Source organism: Vipera ursinii, assembly GCF_947247035.1.
Source record: "Vipera ursinii genome assembly, chromosome: 1".
Taxonomy (NCBI): domain Eukaryota; kingdom Metazoa; phylum Chordata; class Lepidosauria; order Squamata; family Viperidae; genus Vipera; species Vipera ursinii.
Genome location: NC_139512.1, coordinates 33,444,501 through 33,461,278, shown reverse-complemented (window position 1 = coordinate 33,461,278; position 16,778 = coordinate 33,444,501). Strand labels below are relative to the sequence as shown.

Below are 16,778 nucleotides of genomic sequence, written 5' to 3'. Positions count from 1 at the left end.
GGTTGTTTCAGGATTAATACTTTCCATGATGGACTGTGTTATACACCGCAAGTTCAACTTTGACCAATTAAATCACCCAAGAGCAATCACTTGCATTCAGTGCATATGCAGTTCTCCCATCAAAGCTAATAGTGGTGAGCGCAAAGAAAACTTACATTTTAAATCAAAACATGTCCAAAGGTCTGCATCATACATGATTATCCATGGTTCAAAAACAAATCTTGGAATGCTGGTTACAGAGTTTTGGCTGAAACAACCATAGAAATCCTGGAGTAGTTTTGCATGGCAAGTATACACGTATAAAGGTAAAGTTTCCCCCACACATGCGTGCTAGTCGTTTGCAACTTTAAGGGCCGGTGCTCATCTCTGTTTCAAAGCCGAAGAGCCAGCACTTCTGTGAGGACATCTCCGTGGTCATGTGGCCGGCATGACTAGACGCCAAAGGCACAGAACGCTGTTACCTTCCCACCATAGTGGTCCCTATTTTTCTACTTGCATTTTTACATGCTTTCAAACTGCTAGGTTGGCAGAAGCTGGACGAGTAACAGGTGCTCACTCTGTTACTCTTCTATACACGTATAGAAAGACACTAATATTAGCATAGAAAATTCTTCCACCTTGGCTTTTTATTGTTACCTGAAACAACTTGGTTTTGTACCTATTTACAATAAAACTAAGGGACGCGGCTAAGTGGGTTACGACGCTGAGCTTGTCGATCAGATGGTCGGCAGTTTGGCGGGTCGAATCCCGAGTGCCGCATAACAGAGTGAGCGCCTGTCCCAGCTTCTGCCAACCTAGCAGTTTGAAAGCACATAAAAATGCAAGTAGAAAAATAGGGACCACTACAGTGGGAAGGTAACCGTTCTGTGCGCCTTTGGCGTCTAGTCATGCCGGCCCTATGACCACGGAGACGTCCTCGGACAAGCGCTGGCTCTTCAGCTTTGAAACGGAGATGAGCACCAGCCCCTAGAGTTGTAAACGACTAGCACGCATGTGCAGGGGAACCTTTACCTTACAATAAAACTACCCAGTTTCATTCTGAGAATGGTCCAAAACACAAATTGGCCCTGGACTAGAAAATGCTTTGCATGTTCTTACCACAGAAATAGCTGAACCAGATCTCTTGGGAAAGTAACCCTTTGCCCCAACACTTGCTGAAAAATAACTCCCCCCCCCAAAAGCTAGTGTAACAGGGAAATTCTGCAATTATTTACAGAAAAACAGTATCATTGTCGATTTCAGAAAAGTCAGGCACAACCACGCACCTCGGTATTAATGATTCTGTGGAGGTGGTTAGCAGCATCAGGTTTCTGGAAGTGCAGCTATCAAGTAGACTAGCTTGGTCACTCAACAGTGAGACACTGATGAAGTAGACACAGCAGCGCCTGCATTTTCTGTGTTGCATGAGAAAATTGCATCCTTCCCTATCCTTACCACTTTTTACAGAGGGTCGATGGTGAGCATCCTGTCCTATTGCATTACAGTGATTTGGAAGCATTACTGCTTCAGACAGGAAGGCGGTGCAGAGTGGTGAGTGTTGCAGAAAAGATTATTGTCAATTCACTTCCTTCTATCCAGGACATAGCAATGCTTCAGCAAGGTCCTCAGGATTAGGACACTACATACCCTCTTCACAACCTGTTTTCCTTGTTACCTTCTGGAAGGAGGCTTTGTAGTATCTGAAGCAGAACATTCAGATTCAGCCACAGTTTTGTTCACATACAGCATCAACCTTGTGAACTCTCAAGTTTCCTCTTTCTACTATGTATTCAAAATAGTGATTAATATTTATATGTTATATGGGGTAGGTGTATAAATGTATAGCATGTGCATATGTGTGTTATGTATGTGTATGGGAAGATACATACTTTTGAGAGCAGGCAACAGAATTTCATTTTTAATGTATTACCATGTTAATTATAATACATTAAGTATTAGGACTTCAAAGGTATAATTAACTTTTAACTTTAAAAAATATATATTATTGATTTTTAACATAATTACCTTAATATTTGGTAAACAGTTTGTTGTCTGGGTTTATATTTAAAAACAATAACAATTTCTATAATTCTATAGTCCATATAATGGCTTTGCTTGATTTTCTCTTCTTCCTATAATATTCTCTTTTGCCAGCCTTAAATTAATACAGTTCTTATTTTTGAAAAAATGACCATTAAATATAGACACTTTTCTCATGTTTCTGCAAATAATAATCACATCAATATAAAGCTTCTTTTCTAATTGATCATCTTGATAATTAACTTTTAAATTTGACCCTAAAAGAAAATGGGGAAAAGAGACACTGTAGGTATCTACTGAACAAATGGAAAGAACTTCCAGGAAAGGCCAATGTTGAAAGTAGACAAAAATAGTTTTTTGTCTAAGAAAATAGACTTTTAAGACATGGTCAATTTAAGGCTGGTATAAGAGTAGAAGTTCAGCTCAGAGGCTGCTTGCTGTCTAGAATCTGGGCTTTGCCGTTTCAAAAATCATATTAACTAAACATTTTATGTTTAACATGTAATTAAGAGATTAATTACATAAATTAAATAATTTAATTTAAAAAGCCAGTTTGGTCTAGTGCTTAAAGCACCAGGCTAGAAACCAAGAAACTTTAATTCTAGTCCCATTTTAGAAATGAAAGCTGGTTGCATTACTTCAGGCCAATCACAATCACATTCAATGTTGTGGACATAGTATACTCATTTCAGTAAAGCATTTGACAAAGTAGACCACAACCTACTTCATTGTAAGATAGAAAAATGTGGGATAAAAAGCATCACTAGTAGATGGATTCATAACTGGCTGACAAAGCACACTCAACATGTAGTCTTTAATGGTACTACTTCTATATGGAGGGAAATCCCAAAGGTTCCATTTTAGGCCCAGTACTATTCAATATTTTCATAAATGATTTAGATGAGAGAATAGAAGGGGAACTCATCAAATTTGCAGAATCTCAATAGACTTAAATACTGGACCCTATCTAACAAAATGGAATTCAATGGTAAGAAAAGTAAGGTTTTGCACTTAATCAAGAAAAACCAGAAGGCACAGGTATAGAACAGAATGCCTGGCTCAATAGCAGTAACTGCCAGAGGGATTTCAGAGTCCTAGTGGCCAAATATGAGCCAGCAGTGCAGCTTCCAAAAAAGCCAACAAAGTCCTAGTCCACATTAACAGAGGAATAGAATCAAAATGACATGAAGTGTTAAATACTGCTTTATGATGCCTTGGCAAGACCACACTTGGAATATTGTATACGGTTTTGGTCACCATAATATAAAAAAGATGTTGAGACTAGAAAAAATACAGAGAAAATCAACAAAGATGATTAGGGGACTGGAGGCTAAAACATATAAAGAATGGTTGCAGGAACTGGGTATGCCTAGTCCAGGGGTAGGCAACCTCGGCTCTTTTATGACTCATGGACTTCAACTCCCAGAATTCCTGAGTCAGCATAGCTGAAGCATAGTTGAAGTCCATCAGCATAGTTGAAGTCCATGAGTCATAAAAGAGCCGAGGTTGCCTACCCCTGGCCTAGTCTAATGAAAAGAAGAACTAGAGATGAGATAATAGCAGTGTTCCAATATCTCAGGCTGCCACAATAAAGAGGGGGGGGTCAACCTATTCTCCAAAGCACCTGAATGCAGGTATAAGAAGCAATGGATGGAAACTAATCATGGAGAGAACCTAGAATAAGAGAAATGTCCTGACAGTGAAAACAATTAACCAGTGGAATGGCTTGCCTTCAGAAAGCTGTGAGTGCTCCATCATTGAAGAGTTTTAAGAAAAGATTGGACAGCCATTTGTCTGAAATAATATAGGGTATCCTGCCTGAGCAAGGGTTTGGACCAGATAGAAGACCTCCAAGGTCCCTTTCAACCTTGTTATTCTGTTTCTCTCAACTGAATTCACCTCACAGAATTGTCAGGAAAGTAATACAGAGAGATGTATTGTATTTGCTTTCTTGAATTTGTAAAAAATGATAAAGGTGGGATATAAATTAAAATAAATTTATAAATAAAATTTAGTTTTTTTTACAAAATCCACTGTCATGTTTGGCCCTTGATATGACTCCAGAGTTGTCCATTCCTATGCAACAGGCAAGTTAAGACACTGAAATGTAAAGCATGTGGTCTTTTAGTCTGGGTTCCATTACCCCATGCATAACCACATTGGCTATTGGAAAGCAGCAATACAGTGTGTGAAATAATAGTAATATTGATAGATCTTATAGGGTTTTTATGAATTATTTATTCATTATTTACTTTATTTACATTATTTACCAAAAAAACCGATAAAACATTAAGCAAAATTATAAACAAAGCATGCATATGCTTTGAACATTTGAGAATGTTATAGTAAAATAACACCATTATAGATGTAACTCAATACTTTGCAATTGGATTTACTATTATTTTCTTTAGTATGAGGTGACCTATTCTCCTTGAGAAAATAATGCTACAAAAACAGTGCTATAGCCATGTTTCTGCCCAAAAATGGGTACTCTCATCCTTCAAAAACATTCATTTATCAATTGAGGTAATTTCTTTAGATGTCCTGTATGATCCATTTTGGTTTTTCTCAGCAGGAGGCAGCACCTAACTACCAAATCAGGGTTTAGAAGCTAAAATTGGTCATGAGAGGATACCAAGACGTCGGGCCAAGGCTGGGAGGGTACAATGGAAGGTAAGAAAAAAACTATTTCAGAAAAAAGAAGTCCATCTTCCAAGTAAAAGAACACACTCTTGGAGGAGACTTTGTTGGTACACTCATTGAGAAGGGGGGAAAAACCCTAGTTAAACAAATCTCATTCTGAACTGAATCTGTCTTAAAGATACAGGATACAATCTGTCTTAAAGAAACAGGAACATGAATCTTATCACTAGTAGAATACAGCATGCTGAGCTGATTAAACATGTGCAATGTACATGTTTAACTGTACATTATCTACAACTGTTTCATAACTCCCCAAAATAAGATCTGGGCAAAGAAAGAAAGAGCACACCAGTTTGGTGTAGCAGTTAATGCACCAGGCTAGAAATCAGAAGCTCCACCTTACATAGGAAGCCAGGTGGGTGACTTTAGTCCAATCACTCTTTCTCAACCCTAGGAATAAAGCAATAAGCCACTTTTAAAATGTGGCCAAGAAAACTGCAGGGACTTGTCCAGGAAGTCACCAAGCATTAACACTAACTTGAAGGGACAAGAACAACAACAAAAAATCAGCAAAGAGGGGAAAGGCAAAACAAAGCTAAATGCTTTAATTTCATTTAATAAATAGTAATCTCTGATTAATCAACTTAAAATAATTATATATAATTGATATGATTATTCTTTAACTATTAAATAATTTGCCACATTAAATATTGCCCTTTACTTTTAGAAGGGCTTGCAATCAAAATTTCAAAGGGTCTCAAGTTGTGCATTTCTTCTGTCTCCAAAAACTTGTTTAAGTGCAAATTAAATATTTTAATATTTATTTTTATTTATATTTCATATTTTTAAACCACCCTTCTTTTAATAAGATAGTAATGAAACAATGGATTGGCATTGGCATGCAAAAAAACCCTGTCAACAATTTTTTCAGTGTTGGGACATATAGTTATATTTTGATATTTTAAAATGTGTTAATTAGCAAATACTTTTTATTATTTATAGTTTTATCATAGATAATAAAATACAAAACAGTAAAACAAATAAACAAAAAGAAACAAAACCAAAACATGCATTCAACCCTAACAACAATAAAAAAGAAAAAATAGTGTACCAAAAAAGAAGAAAAAGCGCAGAATTAAATTTAACATTTAATATGTATGATCCACCCTAGCTGGGTGCTGAAAGAAGAGTAAATTCTCCTCCCCTTTTACATACATACATACATACAAGAAGAAAGAAAAGGCAGTCAACAGGTTGAGCTAAACATTACACTAATTTTCAAATCCCTCTGTTAACCATCTATTATTATATTTATTTATTTATTTATTTATTTATTTATTTATTTATTTATTTATTTATTTATTTATTTATTTATTTTATTACATTTATATACCGCCCTTTCCCGGAGGACTCAGGGCAGTTTACAGGGTAATTAAAAACCAAAATACAAAAGTTAAAAAACCAAGTTTAAAAAAAAAATTAAATTTAGCACATAGAAAGTCTACAAATGGTTTCCAGTCTCTTATAAAGCTGTCTAGTCCATTATCTCTAATCAAAGCAGTTAATTTCTCCATCTCTGCTAGTTCAGTCAATTTCAAAATCCATTCTTCAATAGTCAGCATCTCTTTTTCTTTCCAGTGTTTGGCAAGTACAATCCTCATAGCCATCACCATGTGAAAGAATAGCACCCCAACTTGTTTTTCAATTGGCTTATCCAAAATGCCTAAAAGAAAGGCTTCAGTTTTCATTAATATTTTTATCTTAAATATTTTTTGCATTTTCATTGCTATATTTCTGCTCAGCAGAAAACTAAATATTCTGTTGTATGTGGATGAATGTTTGTGTGTGTGTATGTGTGTGTGTGTGTGTGTGAGAGAGAGAGAGAGACAGACAGACAGACAGACAGGGAGGGATGGAGAGGAAGGGGGAGAGAGAGAGATTATAGCTGACTGCAGACATCCTTTTAATTCCCATAATGGAACAAAATTCCTGTAATTTAAAAACTTGTTAGATTTATCCATACTCCAGGATTACTCCAATCAAACGAGCCATAGGGTAAAGAGCAGGCTCCATAGAGGATTCATTCTCCAGAGCTCTTTGAATTGAAAGCTGGAGCTGGAGAGATGAAGCAATGGGCTGCCATTGTCCTATATTGTGGCTGTGACTAGCTGAGCTAAAGGTTTCTCCTCATGGTGGCTGAGGCATTCAACTGCCCCATGAGGAAGGGCAAGAAGTCCTGTTTCAGAAATGATGGAGGCATCTAGAACATCCCAAATCATTCATTTCTACCATAACTGATCATTCCTGAAATAGCTTGCCATCAAATACTGGTTCCTTGATAATTTAATTTTCCTTTATCTTCCTCATCTATTTCACTTTCTATATTTTTTTCTTTTTATAATGTTAAGCCTAAAAGGACAAAGGTTAATTTATATAATATTTTTAATTACCCTGTCAATCTTTTGGACTGAAGAATAAAGTATAAATACTTTTAATAAAAATCAGTAATCATCTGTGTTGGGAATCTGGCAAACCACAGAAGGGCATTTCAACGTTTGTTAATGCCAAGGAGATTAATATAATTAATCTACTTTTACTTAGTTACTGTATTCACTCATGTACTGTAAGCGCAGTTTTCAACTGGTTTCAGTATGGTTAATTACAGAGAATGAGGCTATCAATGGCTGCTGATTGTGATGGCTACATAGTACCTTCATCATTAAGAATAGATTTGTTAATATCAATTGCAAGTATAGTATGTTTCTTAAGACCAATCATTAAGAACTAATGTGGCAGACTGCTCTAGGTATCTACTTCCGGAAGGTGCAGTACTGCAGATAAACACTCTCTGTAGTGGCAGGGCAATTATCCTGATTTGGGGCTTTCCTTATTGCTGTATCCTACCTACAGTGATCTTTGCCTGTCAATTACTCCAGAATCATCTCCTTATGTGTAAGATGGAGATGATTTTCTGCTTTGGCATGAGAGCTTTACTTGGCCTTTGAGCAGCATGCTGGGGATAGTGCTCAAAATGGGCTGGCCGACGATTGTTGGAAATGTGGTAAAGGGATTGGCACATATTATCACTTATGGTGGACATGTCTGGAAGTGGTTAGATATTGGACGAGGATCCCAAAATGGATAGAAGAAATCACAGGGTGTTTAGTTGATCTTAAACCAGAGATGTATCTGCTTGGCCCCAGGCCTGGAAATATTAAGATGGAAATATGGTACCGGTATTTGGTTTTACATGTCTTAACAGCGGCAAGGATGGGGTATGCTCAATTTTGGAAGGCAAATCATACCCCGCCGGATGAAGTTATAATTAGGAGAATACTTGATTGTGCAGAAGCAGACACATTGACCAAGAAGTTGAAGGGTAAAGAAGAGACACCAGCATTTCCATTATGGAATAAATGGTATATTTGGATGGATAAAAGATTAAAGAAATGAGGGTGGCTTGGAGGTTGGTCAAAAATGAAGTGATATAGTTTTTGTTATTGAATAAGCTTTGGAGTTGGATGGTTATAAGAGACTTAATGAGTGGAATATAATTGTTAGTTTAGAAGTAGATATAATTTGAAATTTTTTGAAATGGTTTTCAATTTTTCAATTTCTTCGTTTTCTGTATATTGTAAATGTTTTTTTTTGTCTTTGTTGGTGTATGGTGTGTTTTTAACACGAAATGTATATAAAGATTTATTTTATAAAAAAAAATGGGCTGGCCGAGACAAAGAATTTAGTGAGGTCCAGACAAATTCAATTTAATTAACACTATGCATGCAGATTCTTCATCTGTACTTCATAATTTTGTTTTCTCATATAGTAGCAAGTTTTGAAATTGTTCAAGAGGCCACGTCTAAAGTTTTAAAGGGCAGGGAAGAAAGAACCTGCAGTTCTAGATTACATCCTCTTCAAATAGGATTTTGTATCATTTTATTACAGAAACCACATTGAGCTACTTTATTTACTATTTGATTCGCATTCAGCTTTTCTGCTTTTTATTCAGGAGCTCAAGGCAAATATACAGCACTCAGTCATGTTTTTCTCCGCAACAAGGTCAATTGGGCTGAGAGGGAGCGGCTGACCTAAAGTCACCCAATAGGCTTCCATTGTTGAGGGAGCAAGTTATCCTTGCTGCTTCTGTTCCGAAATCTTAACTATTTCACTACACTGGCTGTATTACAATTGTTGTTGCTGTTGCTACTGCAACCAGAGCAATGAAATTATAATGCCAGAGGTGATATAGGATGTTCAGTTCATCTCTCCCTTGTTTTTTTTTTTCATTTTATACACAAAATTGTTTAATAATTCAGCAATTGAAGGGCTCCAGACTTCCAAAACAAGATATTTCCTCTTAACTGATGGTCTGATGGGCAGGCATATTTGATATTATAACATGTTATGGGAAGCCTTACAATTGGCTGCTATGGTGGGCATTGCAAGTTCCACCCACTTCTTAGAAGGCAACATGGTGAGGTTGTTCTTTAGCCCACCAATACCTACTTATCACTTCTTACTATTTTAAGCTTGCTTTTTCTTTGATTTTTCCTTGGGCGGGGGACAAGTGAGCATGTCTCTAAATAAATATCTACAGTCTCCTTCCATTTTCATTTTCTAAGAGTTCATATGGGCCTGATGTGACGAGGCTGTCATAGGTACTGGCACTTTGCTTTATGTTTAGAGTATAAATATTATTTAATTTAAACAAATTCAATTAAAATGTGAACATCAAATGAAGTATAAAGCCCAGCAAGCACCATAATAAAGTCACTTCAATAAATAATATGAACGAAAGAATAATCCAGCCCAGATATTTTCAGGCAAAGCTCTGAAACAATTCCCATCTATAAAACTTACGGAGAATTTTTGTTAGCCAGATTAGATATAAGATAGCAACCTGAACTTCAAAGACAGCTTGAACAATTTGGCTGTATGAGGAACTGAACTACAAGTGAACCCACCACATATTAGCAAATTATGCTGCAGCAGTCCATATAGTTTATAGTACTGGATGTTGTGTAAATGCTGCATATTGGGCTATGTTACCCATAGTTAAGGGTGTCATGCAATCTAGCTCATTTCACCTGCAGCGTTCACCTGTTATCTAATAAGAAACACTTTCAGGTTTTACTGGTTTATAAAACCTGCATTCTGAATCATGTACGGTAATCTATCAGTAAAGAATGAAACAGTATGACTGAAGTTTTGGGACAAATTATTCCCTTATATATAATCATATTTTGCCCAGCATTGTTTTTCCCTCTCTATTCTTACACACTTGAGAAATAAATCCCATGTTCCTTTAGGTGCAATGAAAATGTATAGGCCATTCAGGAAATATAGTCATGATTTATATTGCCTGGAAGCATATCTTAAATTGCAGCTTGTTTCCAATTTCATTGCAGAAAATGGGTTTCTTCCAAGGAGGAAGGAATGCAATTGATGTGCACTCATAGGAGACTGTAATATTGCCAAGAAATATGCTGTATTCTAAAACTGTAAAACACAACTTATATTTTCAGAAGAAACTCTCTCCAGACCACTGTCTTTTCTTGTTTTTCATCCACTGGAGTAACTTTGATTCACTTTACATTTATAGAAATAATTTTATTTAGAGTTTAGGAGAAAACTTGTTTCTTTTAGAAGAAGCTCTCCTATTCTACCTCCTCTTACAATATCAGGCAACACAGTATTATTTATTTATTTATTTATTTATTTATTTATTTATTTTAATTCCATTTATATCCCGCCCTTCTCCGAAGACTCAGGGCGGCTTACAAGCTTAGCAGTAGCCTTCATTCTGTGTATATGCCTGCTTATTAGGGCTTTCACACACACCCCAAGCGGCATTATTACAAAGTCAGCTTATTGCCCCCAACAATCTGGGTCCTCATTTTACCTACCTCGGAAGGATGGAAGGCTGAGTCAACCTTGAGCCTGGTGGGATGCGAACCTGCACTAATTGCAGGCAGCTGGTGTTACTTAAGGAGGCATTAGCCCACTGCTCCACCAAGGCAGTTAAATTAAACTTTCCAATTAAAACAAAAAGAGCTTATTTAACTCTTTAACCGTTGGGCAAGGAGGACAGGGGTCTGTTAGGAATAGCAGACCACGATAAATTTAAGTATTAACTCAAGGAGATATTTTCTAGCAGTACAGCTCTTCAAAGCACAGGGCCTAAGCATCTTTTATTCTCACAAGGGAAAGGTTTTTCTTTAGCCAAAGCCTGACCTGTTTTTGCAATTGAAGATGAGTAAGGGCCAATGTGATGCAGCGGTTATGGAGTTAGGGCAGGGGATGCAGTAGCTCTAGGCCAGGGGTAGGTAACCTTGGCTCTTTTATTATTTATTATTATTTATTATTTATTCAATTTGTATACCGCCCTTCTCCCGAAGGACTCAGGGCGGTTAACAGGGCATATATAAATAACAATACAAAAATTAAAAAGAAATTAAACAAATGCCCAATTAAAAATTACAATAACAATAAAAACAATAAAAGACCCATTAAAAAACCCTAATGTTCCCCAGCAGGCCAGACCAGCTAGTTCAAATAAGTGGGTCTTCAGCCCGCGCTGGAAGGAGCAAAGGTCCGATGCCATCCGGAGCTCCACCAGCAGTTGGTTCCATAATGCCGGAGCGCCCACAGAGAAGGCCCTCCCCCTGGGGGCCACCAGTCGACATTCCCTGACCGGAGGCACCCTGAGGAGGCCCTCTCTGTGGGCACGCACAGGGCGGAGGGGAGTTGACGCCGGCAGCAGGTGGTCCTCGAGGTACCCCGGACCCATGCCATGTAAGGACTTAAAGATCATAACCAAAACCTTGAACCTCACCCGGAAGACAACTGGTAACCAATGTAGCTCGCGGAGCAAAGGTGTAACATGGGAGTACCGGGAAACTCCCAAGACAACTCTCGCGGCCGCATTCTGTACCAGTTGGAGCCTCCGAGTGGTCTTCAAGGGAAGCCCCATGTAAAGAGCATTGCAGTAGTCCAGGCGAGAGGTCACGAGAGCATGAGTGACCGTACACAGGGCATCCCGGTCCAGATAGAGACCTTCACATTTCTAGGTTCTATTATCTCCAAGGACTTGAAATGGATACCTAACATTAGAACCAAAAGGCACAACAAAGAATGTTCTTTCTGAGTGAATTCAGAAAGCTCAGACTGCCCAAGGATCTGCTGATACAATTCTACAGAGAAATTATTGAGTCTGTCATTTGTACCTCAGTAACTGTCTGGTTTGGCACAGCAACCAAACTAGGACAGACTTCAATGGATAGTTAGAGCTGCAGAATAAACAATTGCAACCAGCCTGCCTTCCACTGAGGATCTGTACACTGCACAAACCAAAAACAGGACTGAGAAAATAACTACAGACCCATCAATTCCTGAACATAAACTGTTTCAACTTCTCCCCTCTGGACACTGCTATAGGGTATTGGATGCCAAAACAATTAGACACAAAGATTGTTTTTTCCCCTCATGCTATCACTCTGCTGAACACCTAATTCACACAGTACTGTCTTTGGCTTAAAGATATTTACCAGGTAGTAAGGCTGTATTGATATTATCCTTCCCGTCTCATCTTTCTCATTTTTTCATCTTTCCTATTACCTTCTCCTATTGGCATCTATGATTTAACACTTGTATCTTATGATTAATTATTGTAATTATGATCTATGATATATGACCTATCACTTTGTTGTTCTATGTACACTGAGAGCTTATGAACCGGGGACAAATTCCTTGTGTGTACAATCATTCTATTCTATTCTATTCTATTCTATTCTATTCTATTCTATTCTATTCTATTCTATTCTATTCTATTCTATTCTATTCTATTCTAGTTTAGAATAATCTGAGTGTTTTCCTTTATTCTAAGAGATGCAGTACAAACTCTCAAAATTCCAAGTGTAGGCCCCAACTAAAAAAATGTTTCTTTTAGGCTGGGCTCATTTAGTTTATTTTCTGTAGATCTTGAGAAACTCTCAGAATGGTATGTAGAATCCATCTTCTCTTAAGTTCTCAGAGTAGTTATAGACATTATGTTAGATCCCCATGTAAGAGGTTTCTTGATATCTCTTCTGTAACATCTGCATAGCAGGACCAGGATAACTCCTAAAGCTAATATGCTACATATATTGCATTTATCTAAAATGCAAGGATCTGTGAGTTCAATTCCATATATAGAGTTAGAACTCTATTGAAAAACAACTGACTACATGTACTTGATGATTTCCAATAAGGATAAAACTGAAAATGTGGTACCTGCTTGCTGATCAGCTAAAAAAATAACCTCATTCCTTTAAAAGATCCAGAACATTTTGTGCTCCAATTGAATTTGAACAAGATCTAACTGAGACATGACTCTGCTTTTTCCTGATTGCAAAACTTCAAACTCTGGAGACAACATCATCAGGTATCTACTGAATCCACAAACCTGCAGGCCTACTGCTGCTTCTGCCTTTTTTTATCTAGCCACTCCAAGATTTATGATTTAACAAAAGCCAAGGAGAAACATCCATAGTTGAGTCTTTAGCAATATCAAGATTGTTGTATCATACATTAAAAGCCTGAGAACCATAAACATGTGGGTTTTTTAAAACAAATATTTGGAAGCCATATTATACTGAAGTATCCACACCAGGGGTATCCACACTGTTAGGTACTGATTTCAAAATGGCAGGCAAGACAAGGCAATCTAAACTGCCCCTTTTTTAATGTGTAGCACTTATATTGTGCACAGACAAAAAGTGCTTCAATTGCCTATCTAGTTTGTAGCCCCTTACCCCACTAGTTTGATGTTCACACACATCAGCTGCAATGGAAGATGTTTTTATTGCCATGCATTTTGCTTGTGTACATGGAGAAATTACCCAGGATCACTGAGATAAAAACACAGTCATGCTATAGAGCAGCGTTTCCCAACCTTAGGAACTTGAAGATGCGTGGACTCCCAGCTATGCTGGCTGGGGAATTCTGGGAGTTGAAGTCCACGCATCTTCAAGTTCCAAAGGTTGGGAAACGCTGCTATAGAGAATAAATATAAACAGCTGCTCTTATTTCTGCAGAGTAGTTCAATTTGAGTAAGCAGCATGTAGTGTGAAATCACATTTTTGTCCAAGTGCTTTACATATGGTGTTCTGCTAGGTAGCATGTGGAGCCTGTCAGCATACCCATATTATTTGCCAATTGCCTACGATTGAGTCACATATGTCAATTATTAAAGATGATCCAAATATACCAAAGGAGGTGTTTTTACACTTTCCAAGATCTCTGCCTTCTCCTGCTGCTCGCTCATTGCCAACTGCTCAGGCTAAGAATGTCCATCATCTTAGGATGACAAAATTAGCCATCATAAGATGGCCTGACTTAGCATTTTAATTGTTTTTTTAATTCAAAATTCTCAGGGTCATTGTCATGGAAGAAAAAGGTCAATAGCCAGGTTCAGGCATCACATTAATGTTTGGTTTGTATTAACTATGCTTTGTAAAATAAGCTGCAGTGGCTGATTTAGAACAATATCTTAAGTCTTAAAAAACACTGTTCACATAATGCATGATTCAGAGCTGTAGTTTATAAATCACAGTAAAGGTTTTATAATGTGATTAAGTTTGATTTTATTTTGGTGTATTTATCACCTAACTTTATGTGAAATTATGCTCTTCCTTGGAAAAAGCAGTAGCAGCCACAGGACGGGTGGGTGTCAAAATAGGCAAGATGGTGCATATGGCATTGCAGTACACACCTCTTTGTACATGTGTCTGGCATGTGTACCTCAGGACTTGCATCATGATGTCAAGTCTGTCACATTGCCTGTTTTGAACTTTTGTGGATGCCTCTGCCTCACATATAAACAGACAGTGTTGAAACTGACTGCCATTGATAAGGAGAGAGATAATGGAGGTGAGGTAGTGACATTTTCATACAGGTCTAGGATATATATACCATCAGAGAATGTTCTGGCTATCATACCTCATAAAGGGCTTCAGCAATATCCTATGAGAAAAACTTAACATGTTCATGTTTTTTTTTTAACTTGGGGAAAAAAGTAAGGGAGGATTCTAAAATAATTATACAAAATTGCATATGGAAATGGGATTCCATTGCATTTATCTCCACCATTCATAATACTATACTGCTCAAAAAAATAAAGGGAACACTTAAACAACACAATGTACTGTATTTAATAGTAGGATGTCTTATCTTGTGTTCTCTTTATTTTTTTGAGCAGTATATATTCCTGGATAAATCCCAGGGACACTGAAGGAAGTGAATGGTGGAAGATGCAAGGCAGCAAAAAGAAATATTTTTTCCCTTACAGCATGTAATTAAACTTTGGAATTTGTAATCACAGTGCAATGATAGCCAACAGCTAGGACAATGATGGCAAGCCTTTTGGGCTCAGCATGTCAAAAATTTGGAAAATGCCTAATTTGATTATGCTGGCCTATCACTCCCACCAATGAAAAGAGAAACAATTCCCTATCTCTCTCCACCTAATCTAGGACACCCTGAACAGCAGCACTCAGCATTGAGGCTGGGCCACCTAGTACAACCACTGTCACTGCCACTCAAAAGGACCACCTTATGCCATTCCCCAAGGCACACAAGCCTGGAGGAAGTGCGTGATTGCCCCCACAGGCCAGTTGTCCCCATGATCTGTTGTGCACTGTTTACCTTCAGGCACTGTTCTCTTTCTCTTCACAGGCTCCTGTGGCCTACCCGACGCTACTCAGGGCCACATGTGGCCTTTGTTCTGGAAGTGGCTTCACAGAATGCTCTTTCACAGCTTCTGTAGCCCCTAAAAACTTCATGAAAGCAATTCCCACTCTTGCATGATTTTCAAAAATTAAGGAGGCCTCATGAGAATGGTCTGTGCTATCACACAGCCTCCAGAGCCCCCCAAAATCATGTGAGAATAGGGTGTGTTCTCACACAACTTTGGATCGGTCTGCAGACTGTGCAAAAGCACACTCCACTATCATGCAGTCTTCACATTTCTGAAAATTGTCTGGAAGCATGTTGCATTCTCACATGATTTTGGAGAGTCTGAAGGCCATGCAACAGCATGGCCCTCTTGTGCGATTTTCAAAGTGTCCAGAGACCATGTGAAAACACATTCCATTCTTGTGCAGCCTCCACAGCCTCTAAAAACCACACAAGAAAAGGCCATACTTTCAAGGTGTAAATAAACAATGGCATGTCATCCAAAACTTCATGGTGTGTCAGCTTTGACACATGTATTATAAATTCCCCATCACTGAACTAGGATGAGATTTAAACAAGTGTATAGAACTGGATAATCTGGGAATTAATATAATAAAAAGTGGCCTAATACCAGCAATATGGCTCATGAAAGAAATAAATTGCAAAACTATATCAGTGCAATTGGACCCCAATTTTGCTGTATGAGTAATATTACAGCATGAATTTGAACAATCTTTCAGGCATACTGAAATACTAAAGCCGGCAGAAATACAATTAAAAATTCATGATGGAGAAAAGTTAATTCTCACCTGAGTGATATATATAAATGGAAGATACAATAACCAGCAATGTGTTAAGCTTCTTGGACTTACATCTGAAAACAGGTGGATTATTATTGTTGAAGAAGTTGCTATTGGACTGAAATCAATTAACAAACTGCCAGCTTCACTTTCTATCACAGAAAGTAAGCTGAAAACCACAATGAATGATGCTGTCCCTATCTCAACAGGTCAACAGTAGAATCGTGCTTCAAGAAAATGCCACATCCGAGTTTCACGAAACATCCCAGTACGATACACTATATACAAAAAGGTATCTATTGAGTCGGATAGGATAATAGCTGAAGGAATTCTTTCAAAAGTTGATTGGATCCAATGGCCTGTTATACAGTATATATTTTCAATTCTATAAAGAACAGAACTAACATGATCTGTGGTAATTTTAAAGCTATCATTAATCCGCCATAAGAGGCTGAGCAATACCCCTTTGCCTAGAATTGAGAAAATTTATATTAAGCTTGACGGGGAACATTTCAATAAAATAGAGGTAGCAAAGATTTAGTCTAGTCCAACCCCCTGCTCAGGCAGGAAACTCTATACCACAGGTCTGCAACCTGTGGCTCC

At 37.7% G+C, this 16,778-nt stretch overlaps 1 long non-coding RNA gene across 1 annotated transcript; it reads left to right on the top strand.

The window, feature by feature from the left end:
- The first annotated feature begins 3,498 nt into the window (after positions 1-3,498).
- On the top strand, positions 3,499-16,482 carry LOC310631829. The gene is made up of 4 exons (XR_014490726.1): positions 3,499-3,938; positions 4,595-4,692; positions 12,978-13,084; positions 16,385-16,482. It is a non-coding gene; the product is annotated as an uncharacterized lncRNA (long non-coding RNA).
- Positions 16,483-16,778: the final 296 nt, after the last annotated feature.